Below are 11673 nucleotides of genomic sequence, written 5' to 3' on the forward strand. Positions count from 1 at the left end.
AGAATTTGTCTAGCATGAGAGGGAAAGGCAAGCTCAACATGTTGGATGATCCATGACAATATAATTTATCTTAGATGTAAGAAAACATAACCCATTACGTTGTCTTCCTTGTCCAACGTCAACTCTTTAGCATATCATATTTTAATGAGTGCTCACAATCATAAAAGATGTCCAAGATGATATATTTATATGTGAAAACCTCTCTTTCCTTATTACTTCCTATTCATTGCAACGATTACCAAAACTATGTTTGTCAACTCTCAATAATTTTTATTCAACATACTCTTTATGTGTGAAGTCATTACTCTCCATAAGATCCATATGATCTCTTTATTTCTTTCTATTTCTTCTCTTTTATTCTATTCCCTCAAGATCATAGCAAGATAATCAAGCCCTTGACTCAACACTAATCTTTATTATATATAGCTCACAGACTCGACTACATAGAAGGATCATAAAGCAAAACTCACAACTAGATCATACTAAAACTTTATTCTACTAGATCAAGATATTACCAAAAGGATCAAATTAAGAAATACGGTAAAGATAAAAGTGATGGTGATACGATACCGGGGCACTCCCCCAAGCTTGGCAGTTGCCAAGGGGAGTGCCCATACTCATGTGTGTATGTTTCCTTCCTCGGAGGTGGTGATGATGGAGTTGTTGATGATGTAGGCTTGTCGTCCATCTTCCAATGCATAGGCTTACCATCATAGAAATATGATCGTGTCTCCGGGATCTTCAAATCTACAGCCAAACTCATCCTCTTGAATCTACATTCATACTCACAGTTTTGGTTTTGCAGGTCATAGATCTGGGCTTGGGGGCGATCGATTTTCTCGTGAAGCTTGAAGATGGCCTCCCCAATGTTCTTGTCATCCATCTTGTGGTTGTTGGTGAACTCCATGATCATTATATGATTAGAATCGAGTCCACATTCCACCATCTCCTGGCACTTGCAAACTTGTTGCTCCAATGCCTCGAGCCTTGTTTCCACACTTCCGGTCCTCCTTGGTCCCTCAATGTCACAACCTAGCTAGTCATGCATTAGAGTGTTGCATCATGTTTATTCTTTCATCAGAAACTTTAAATGGGGATGACAGAACCCCCAGTCCCCTCCGAAACCAACTAGGGTTACTAAAATAATTTTTCAATGAACCTGAAATGCCCTTCTAAAATGCCCATCATTTTTGCCTTGGTTCAGAACCTCTGCCAAAAATGGTGCACATTTTCCTAGGCCATCCTAGGGTTTTTGAATTAAATCATAAATATTTGAATTTGGGCATTTAAAATAATATGAAATATTTAAATGCTCAAATATCTCCAAACTAAAATGTTTCATGTTGGAAATAATCCAACTATGGGCCAGGAATAGTTTGGTGAATTTTGAAGTTGCCTAGGTATTTTATTAAATTCAACAAAGTTGCAGATATATTAAATAAAAACAGAAACAGAAGAAAAGGGGGAAAACTTACCTGGGCTCCTCCACTGTGCGGCCCAGCCAGCTGGCCGGCCCAGCCAGCAGCCGGCCCAGCCCACCACTACAGCCCTCCGTCGTCTTCCTCCCCTCGCCCCGAAGCTGCTGCGTGCTCGCGCGCGCACGGCCGCGCGGCCACCTCCTGCTTGCCGACGCGCTCCTGGCCGCGTGGACGACTCCCGCAGGCCGTCCCGATCCCCCCTGCTCTCTCTCACTCTCTCCCGGCTCTTCCTTCCTCTCTCTCGCTCTCTCTCTCACACGGCCGAACACCACCGTCGCCGCCGTTCGCCATAGCAGCCATCTCCGGCCACCCCTCGCTCCCCCGACTAGCTCAGGAGCTCCGCCTCGACTCCCTCTTCCTCCCCACCGCTCCACAGCTCCCCGGAAGCCCTGCATCGCCGCCACGTCGCCGTTCCCCTCTTCGGGCTCCGATCATCGTCAACGTCGAATTCGTCGTCTCCAACGCGTCCCCGAGCCCGCTAACCACCTCTGCAGCTCCGCGGTGAGCCCCCGGATCGTTTCCCCCTTCTCCCCTGGTCTCTCCCGACCTCTAGGCCCTAGCCCCACCTTGGCCGAGAGCTCCACGCCGCCGGCGATGTCGCCGTCGTGGCCACGGTCACCGTAGCACCCAACCGAGCACACCATCGTGCTCCACACCTCACTAGGAGCACGTAGCGCGCACTAACGCCTCCCCAAGCCCCCTGCAACATCGATTCCGACCGCACCCGAACTCCGGCCGCCGCAGCCGAGCTCGCCGCCGTCAACTCCGGCCACCCCGAGCCCAACCACCACCACCAATAGTCGCGGCTCAACCTCAGCAACACGTAGATGCCTTCCGCCATCCATTTGGTTGCCGGAATGGCAAAAAGCACTTTCGCCGCCGTCTCGGGCCTCGCCGGCGTCATGTCGCCGGTGGGGTTTGACCTGTCCGACCTGAGGTTTGACCCCCCAGGGTCACTGACGCGTGGGCCCTGTCGGTCAGATGGTTAGATTAGCGCTAACCACTGTTAGTTAACCCCTGACACTGACCAGTGGGCCCCCAGCGCCACTAATTAGTAATTAGAATTAATTTAACCCTGTTTAACCCCCCTGTCACTGACGTGTGGGCCCCACACGTTAGGTTTGACTCCAGCCAGCCGCAGTTGACCACTGACGTCATGCTGACGTCATGCTGGCGCAATAACTATAATTTCTGGATTTAATTTAAATCAGGAAATTCCAGAATATTATTTAAACTTCAAAAATTCATAACTTTTATTCTGTAACCCCAAATTGGACAAATTATATATGAAAAATGATCAGAAAAATCCAATCTATCCATCTGTACTATTTTCATGCATGATCAAACAAGTTAAATTGATGTTTCAAGCAGAACAAGGAAAAGCACTTTAAAAGGCCATATTTGAATTTGAAATTTGAATCCTTGATTCAAATTTGTTCAAACCCTTCTGGTTTTAGTTGCATTAGCCCAATACACTCATTTTGCCATGTCTCATGCATGCATCATATTGTTGCATACTGTTTGGTAATGTTTGTGTATCGGTGCTCTCTGCGGCAGGTTCTGTCTCCGAGGAATACCGTGATTACCCTAACGAAGAACCGTATCAGTGCATCGAACCATCAGGCAAGCAACCAACCATTTGATCATATCGATACAATCCCATGTTCTCGCTCCTGCTCTCTTTTACTGCATTAAGACAACGCGATTCAAACTGCTGTGTGCTATGGTAGTTGAACCCATTTCCTCTGCATGACCTGTCATTGCCACAGTAACTAGATGAAACTCACTAGCATGTGTAGGAGTTGATTGAGCCATATGTATGTGTTGTTCCTACCTTGCTATGCCTGCTATGCTTAGAGTCGTGTCAGGTCTGGTTCATCTGGGTGATGGGCTAGAGTGATATGGTTATGTCGGTAATGAGAGTGGTGTGGTGAACACGATTTGGTAAAGGTATCGATGAGAGGCCATGTAGGAGTACATGGTGGGTTGTTTCATTGAAGCCGACCTTAAGCACTGAGATCTGTATGCGTGATTTAAGATACAGCTACTACCATGCATTGGGCCCTGAAATATGACCCCGCTCGACTTCTTATTCACCCTAGCTCTCTGTCCAGGAGTTGCAAGTAGTTTCTGGTGTTTGTAGCCTACTGGAGGCCGTGGACAGCGCTGACCGTAGGGGTGGGCTGTGATGCGGTAGGTACGTGGCCGGGTGTACCGAATACCCGTTAGGTATCTCGGGAACCCTGTTCACATCGTTCGGGGCCGTATGGGAAACCTCGGCCGGACTCCCTGCGGATGGAACCTGAATAGGCGATAAACCTGGACTAGAGGCTTAAGTGTTTAGGTAGGTCGTGGTCTACACCCACGTCGGCTTTCGCCTGAAGTCTGCCGAGCACATGTCGTGTGCAGACGCTAAGTGGTGGAAACATGTATGAAGAAGTACACCCCTGCAGGGTTATCATAATCTATTCGAATAGCCGCGTCCGCGGTAAAGGACTACTTGGTTGCCTATACAGTTCATAGACAAGTAAATGGAAACTGTTAAAAGCCTCAAGATAAGTGTGAGTGCCGAGGATGGCTCTTCCGTAGGAAGACGGAGGTGGATCCTCGGTAGTGTATTGAAGTGGTGAGTAGTGGACTCGTGTGCGCAAAACCATTTCAAGTTGGAGTATCGTAGGATAGCCTAGCCAAGAGTCAAAGCTGGCTTGCTGCAATAACTCCACCAACCCTTCTTGATACTATGCATGTATGTAGGATCTGATGTAAGTCTTGCTGAGTACCTTTGTACTCATGTTGCTATAATCTACATTTTTTACAGAAGACGCTGCAACCCCTTCTGATGGGTTCTATGTAGACGTTGACATCAACGAGTAGGCTAAGGACCCAGGTGGTGACCCTGAGCTTGTGAAGGACCACGTAGTATAGCTAGGCTTTCCAAGCCTCTTTTGTTTTGCTAGTTGTCTGTACTCAGACAAGTTACTTCCGCTGCTGGTTTGTATGACTGTATGAATTGTATGTGGGGTCGTGAGACCCGTACCTTTGTGTATGTTATGTATGTCTCACTGAGCCTTAAATAAAGTACTTGTGTCATAGAGTCATGTTGTGATGCTTCGTTGTATTTGCACATATCGAGCATATTGTGTGTATGATTGAAATGCTTGGTATGTGTGGGATCTGACTATCTAGTTGTTTATCTTTAGTAGCCTCTCTTACCGGGAAATGTCTCCTAGTGTTGCCGCTGAGCCATGGTAGCCTGCTACTGCTCTGGAACACTTAGGCTGGCCGGCATGTGTCCTTCTTCGTTCCTGTGTCTGTCCCTTCGGGGAAATGTCACGCTTTGAGTACCGGAGTCCTGTTAGCCCGCTACAGCCCGGTTTACCGGAGTCCTGCTAGCCCAGTGCTACAGCCCGGACCCACTTGCTGATGACCGACACGTTCGAAGCTGGGTCATGGATGCATGTCCCTGTAAGTCCGTGCCACTTTGGGTTTGCGACTAGTCATGTCAGCCCGGGCTCTTTATCATATGGATGCTAGCGACACTATCATATACGTGAGCCAAAAGGCGCAAACGGTCCCGGGAAAAGGTAAGACAACACCCGTGGGGATACCGTGCGTGAGGCCGCAAAGTGATATGAGGTGTTACCAGCTAGATCGATGTGACATCGAGTCGGGGTCCTGACAGCGTTGGTATCAGAGCCGGACTGCCTGTAGGTTCTCCAAGCCAAACTGGTCGATGTTGAGTCTAGAAATTCTTTAGTTATATGTAGGGGAATTGTTTGTGGGTTGGAACGTAAGGCTCTTTTTACTCCTTATACCTTATGACTTTCTGATCTGAGTCAGTCCATTCTTCCACCGGGGGTTAAGGAATTAGGATCTGTTCTCTCTATCAGGATCACGAGTTATTAATCAGTAGTACCTTATAAGTTTGATGGTTACCAGCCTAGTTCATTTCTACTACCACATTATGTTGCCAGAATGGTTTCAGAACTTTGATATGATGATGATGAGTGTGTACGAAATCCTTTGTCAAATGTCTCAAATCCTTTTTGAGCATTTACAGCTGTTATGCTGCCGAAATTTTGCTAGAAATCCTAATGCCTTTGCATTATGATTGTGCTTTCAGATGGCCACTCGCGACCTCAATCAAGTGGTTCGCCTGACTCGATGCCTAGATGTACCCGGCCATACTGCTAAGTTGGTCAGGGTAATGACTGAGGCTGGATACCGCTGGTATCCTGAGTACACGGTCGAAGAGCAATTCCGAGATTTTAATCAAAGCCAGTATCTCTGCACTGTCAGGATATTTCCATCTTATCCTGGATCCACCGAGCCTCTTCACTGCTCTTATGGACTCGGGGTTACCATTGAGATGGCTGTGCAGGACGCCGCCTACTCTATGATGACCATTATGCGAGTCAAATCTGGTATATTTCGGGACTCTGATTTCCGGTATATGCCAGGATCACTTCCGGGAGCACAAGGGTATCTCCAGGCTATCTATGCTGACCCCACTCAGGAGGATTCACGGACTCGCACCACTGCTGAGATGCTCGAGGATAAGGACCGTGAAAATCGGGCCTTAAGGCTAGAGCTCTTCAACACCCGTGCTGACCACTGGGCCACTTTGACTCGGTTCGCACCGGCGGTGCAAGCTGGATATTCAGATATGCGCGATCTCTATCCTGTGAGATCTGCTCTGCCAGACGTGATGGTTTGGCGTGATGTAGGAGGCATCACCCCACCTCGCGGTCCCCGCAGGCCACCGTTTGTTGGTCCAAGGCCTCATCCTAGCCCCTATGGTCCACAAGCTCCGCGAGACCGTCTGTTTCCAGATGATCATGTTGAGCTCCCAGGCTATGGAGGTGGCTTCTACGAGGACTACTACGGATCGGTCTGAGTTAGTGGTAGTATCACTAGTTCGCACTAGCTGTGTCGTCTATCGTCCCGCGTGACTCGTGGGATATGACCTAGTTTGTACTCCTTCCGGAGGTGTAGAAAAATAATGTATAGGAGCTTGGAATGCCTCCGATGAGATGTAATCCTCTTTTCACCATAATAGTACTTTGTTTGGTCTTGTACTAAACCCTGTATGGTGTGTATGACGATGGAATAAAAGAAGCAGTTTCTGTATCTACCATGTCATACGGATGATCATCTTGCATTCCGAGTTATTTCTTACATTATGAGTCCTATGTCGGAATTTTACCATCCTGACTAAATCATTGTCTTGTTTACCTAGGATGGTCAACACGCGCGCTAACCCTGCTTCCCAAGAGCAGGCCGAAGGCAGTGAAGCCAGGGATGTAAATCTGCCTCATCCTCCTTCACTAGCCGAGGTGATGATGGAAGCTGAGAGAAACAAGCGGGAGACAAACCGTTTGTTGGAGCGTATTGAACAGAATACAGCACACCATCAGAGGGCTAACGTGGTGTCACTTAGTGATTTTATCAAATTGCATCCACCCACGTTCCACCACTCCGTCGAGCCTCTCGACACTGATGACTGGCTTCGCAGTATCTCTCACAAACTGCGTTCCGCGCTGGTAGCGGAGGCTGACAAGGTCACCTTTGCTGCATATCATCTTGAAGGCCCCGCCAGTCTATGGTGGGAGAATTATGGAGCTATGCGCCCAGCGGGCCATGTCACAACTTGGGCTGAGTTCAGCGAGGCTTTCCGTGAACATCACATTCCGGAGGGTCTCATGGACCGTAAACGTGAAGAATTTTGCAGTTTCACCCAAGGCCGACTTTCTGTGGATGCTTACAGCAGGGAGTTTGGTAATCTCGCACGATATGCAACCGAGGAAGTGTCTACCGATGCCAAGAAGCAAGCAAGGTTCCGTAAGGGCCTTAGTCCTGAGCTTCGCCATGACCTCCGTCTGCATGAGTGCACATCTTTTTCGAAACTTGTCAACAAAGCCATCAGTGCTGAAACTGGTCAGACTGACTATGACGCAACACGCAAGCATGGACGTGACACGGGTTCCTCATCCGGTGCTGGTCCTCAGAAGCGCCGCGTGTGGGTGCCCAACACCGCCCTGCCACCCAGGTTTACACCGAGGCCATCCTTCCAGGCGCCTCGTCCCATTCAACAGTCTGCTCCAGCCAAGCCCTATGGGGGTCCAACTAACAATGCTCCTCCACGTACCAGTTCCGTGACTTGTTTCAAGTGTGGGGAATCTGGTCACTATATGCGTGAGTGTCCCCAGACCAACCCCAATCAATCTGCTAAAGCTGTTGGCCGTGGCAAGCCGACAGGAAAAATATTCCACGCCAAGCCGGTCACCGCTTCACGTGGCCATGTCAACTGTATCTCTGCCGAAGAAGCTCAAGAGGATCCCAACGTCGTTCTCGGTACGCTTCTTGTTAACTGCCACCCGGCATCTGTTCTTGTCGATACAGGAGCCTCTCATTCTTTTATATCCGAAAGTTATGCTCGTTTGCATAACGTTGCATTCTGTGACATGCCATCCACTATGGAAATTTCTACCCCTGGTTCTAGATGGCAGACCTCTAGGGTAAGCTATGGAAATGAAATCCAAGTCGACAGACTTGTTTTCCTCGCGTCTTTGATAGCCCTTAAATCTTCAGATATTAATATCATTCTGGGTATGGACTGGATGTCGGCTCATCATGCCCAAATCGATTGCTTCTCTAGGACTGTTCAACTCACCCATCCTTCGGGAAAGATAGTCAATGTCTTGACCCGAATAGCCAAGCGACAATTATATTCTCTTAACGCCAGCCCTTTGCCAGACCTTGAGGACGTTCCGGTAGTCCGTGACTTCCCGGATGTCTTTCCAGAGGAATTGCCAGGTGTTCCACCTGACAGGGACGTTGAGTTTGTAATAGACCTCATTCCAGGAACCGTTCCGATTGCTAGAAGACCTTATAAGATGGCACCCCTAGAACTAGCCGAGCTTAAGAAACAACTCGATGAGTCCTTGAAAAAGGGTTTTATCCGACCTAGCTCCTCTCTGTGGGCTTGCCCCGTCCTATTCGTCAAGAAGAAGGATGGTACGGACCGGATGGTTGTAGATTACCGACCTGTCAATTTGGTCACAATCAAGAACAAATATCCACTTCCCAGGATCAACGACCTGTATGATCAGCTCGCTGGATCCTCAGTCTTCTCCAAGATGGATTTGAGGTTGGGCTACCACCAAATCAAAATCAGAAACGGGGACATTCCTAAAACGGCCTTTGTTACTCGTTATGGCCAATACGAGTACACCGTCATGTCCTTCGGATTAACCAACGCTCCAGCCACCTTTTCCCGGTTAATGAACTCAATCTTCATGGAGTATTTGGATAAATTCGTCGTGGTTTACCTCGATGATATACTCATCTACTCCAAGAACGAGGAAGAACATGCCGAACATCTAAGGCTAGTGTTGCAGAAACTTCGAGAGCATCGCCTTTATGCCAAATTTTCTAAATGTGAATTCTGGTTGTCAGAAGTGACCTATCTGGGTCATGTAATATCTGGTAAAGGTATTGCTGTTAACCCTGAGCGAGTTCAAGCCGTCCTTAACTGGACTCCACCTGAATCAGTCAAGCAAGTTCGGAGTTTTCTAGGCTTAGTGAGCTATTGCCGTCGCTTTGTCGAAAACTTCTCCAAAGTTGCTAAACCTCTAACTGAACTCCTCAAGAAAGATAAGAAGTTCGAATGGACTCCACAATGTGAGCACAGCTTTCAGGAACTGAAAAGACGCCTGACTTCTGCTCCCGTGCTGGTACCGCCAGACTTCTCCAAGGACTTTGTTATCTACTGCGACGCCTCGCGACAAGGACTAGGTTGCATTCTCATGCAAGATCGACACGTAATTGCCTACGCTTCACGACAATTGCACCCACATGAGGAGAATTATCCTACCCATGATCTAGAGCTTGCAGCCGTAGTCTATGCACTTAAGACCTGGCGACATTACCTCCTCGGTAATCGTTGCGAAATATTCACTGATCACCAAAGTCTGAAGTATATTTTCACCCAACCGGATTTGAATCTCAGGCAGAGACGTTGGGTTGAATTGATCACCGACTTCGACTTAGGAATAACCTACACCCCAAGGAAAGCCAACGTCATGGCTGATGCGCTAAGTCGTAAATCTTATTGTAACAATCTGATGTTACAACAAAGTCAACCGCTTCTCCATGAGGAATTTCGGAAGCTTAACCTTCACATTGTTCCTCAAGGATTTCTTTCCACCTTGGTGGCGAAACCTACTCTTATGGATCAAATCATTGCTGCCCAGAAGCGAGATAAGGGAATAGCTAAGATCAAGGAGAACATTGCTAGCGGAGGTGCTAGTTGTTTCTCCACAAATGATCATGGTGTTGTGTACTTTGAGAACCGTCTAGTGGTTCCCAAGAACCAGCATCTACGGCAGTTGATCCTTAAGGAGGCTCATGAATCCCCTCTCACCATTCATCCCGGTAGCACTAAGATGTATCAGGACCTACGCCAGAGGTTCTGGTGGACTAGGATGAAGAGAGAAATTGCTCAGTATATTGCAAATTGCGACGTTTGTCGTCGTGTAAAAGCAGAGCACCAACGGCCTGCTGGCACCCTTCAACCCTTAGCTATTCCTGAATGGAAATGGGATAAAATTGGTATGGATTTCATTACCGGTTTTCCCAGGACCAAGAGAGGGAATAATGCTATTTTCGTCGTGGTCGATCGTCTTTCCAAAGTAGGCCATTTCCTACCTGTTCGAGAGAGTATAACCGCTAGTCAGCTGGCAGACTTATACATCTCCCGAATAGTGTCCCTTCATGGTGTCCCTTTGGAAATTAACTCGGATCGAGGAAGTCTTTTCACCTCTCGATTTTGGGAAAGTTTCCAAAATGCTATGGGAACCCGTCTTTCCTTTAGCACCGCTTTCCACCCTCAGTCGAGTGGTCAAGTGGAACGCGTCAACCAAATTCTAGAAGACATGCTTCGAGCCTCTGTTATCTCATTCGGAATGGACTGGGAGAAGTGCCTTCCATTTGCCGAATTCGCTTACAACAACAGCTATCAATCTAGCTTAGGTAAAGCCCCTTTTGAAGTTCTCTATGGACGACGGTGTCGAACACCCCTTAACTGGTCAGAGACCGGGGAAAGACAATTCTTTGGCCCGGATATGATTCAGGAAGCAGAAGAACAAGTTCGTATCGTTCGTGAAAAGTTGAAAACAGCCCAATCCCGTCAAAAGAGTCAATATGACCGAAAACATAAGGCTATGACTTTCGAGGTTGACGAGAAGGCTTATCTTCGGGTCACCCCTTTGAAGGGAACCCATCGTTTCGGTATTAAAGGCAAATTGGCTCCTCGTTACATTGGACCTTTTCGCATTCTTGCCAAACGAGGAGAAGTTGCCTACCAGTTGGAACTACCTCCGCACCTCTCCAGAGTTCATGATGTCTTCCACGTTTCTCAACTCAGGCGTTGCTTCTCGGATCCTATCCGTGAAGTGGACCACGAAACGCTTGATCTCCAAGATAATCTTACATATCGAGAGTACCCCGTTCGTATCCTCGATCAGGCCGAACGTACCACCCGACGTCATAATATCAAGTTTCTCAAGGTTCAATGGTCGCACCATTCTGAGGATGAAGCAACTTGGGAAAGGGAGGATCGTCTTCGACTTGAATATCCCGCCTTCTTCTCGGAGGAACCCAAATCTCGGGACGAGATTCTTTTGAGTGGGGGTGAGTTGTCACAACCTAGCTAGTCATGCATTAGAGTGTTGCATCATGTTTATTCTTTCATCAGAAACTTGAAATGGGGATGACAGAACCCCCAGTCCCCTCCGAAACCAACTAGGGTTACTAAAATAATTTTTCAATGAACCTGAAATGCCCTTCTAAAATGCCCATCATTTTTGCCTTGGTTCAGAACCTCTGCCAAAAATGGTGCACATTTTCCTAGGCCATCCTAGGGTTTTTGAATTAAATCATAAATATTTGAATTTGGGCATTTAAAATAATATAAAATATTTAAATGCTCAAATATCTCCAAACTAAAATGTTTCATGTTGGAAATAATCCAACTATGGGCCAGGAATAGTTTGGTGAATTTTGAAGTTGCCTAGGTATTTTATTAAATTCAACAAAGTTGCAGATATATTAAATAAAAACAGAAACAGAAGAAAAGGGGGAAAACTTACCTGGGCTCCTCCACTGTGCGGCCCAGCCAGCTGGCCGGCCCAGC

This window comes from Triticum dicoccoides, chromosome 2A (assembly GCF_002162155.2).
Source record: "Triticum dicoccoides isolate Atlit2015 ecotype Zavitan chromosome 2A, WEW_v2.0, whole genome shotgun sequence".
Taxonomy (NCBI): domain Eukaryota; kingdom Viridiplantae; phylum Streptophyta; class Magnoliopsida; order Poales; family Poaceae; genus Triticum; species Triticum dicoccoides.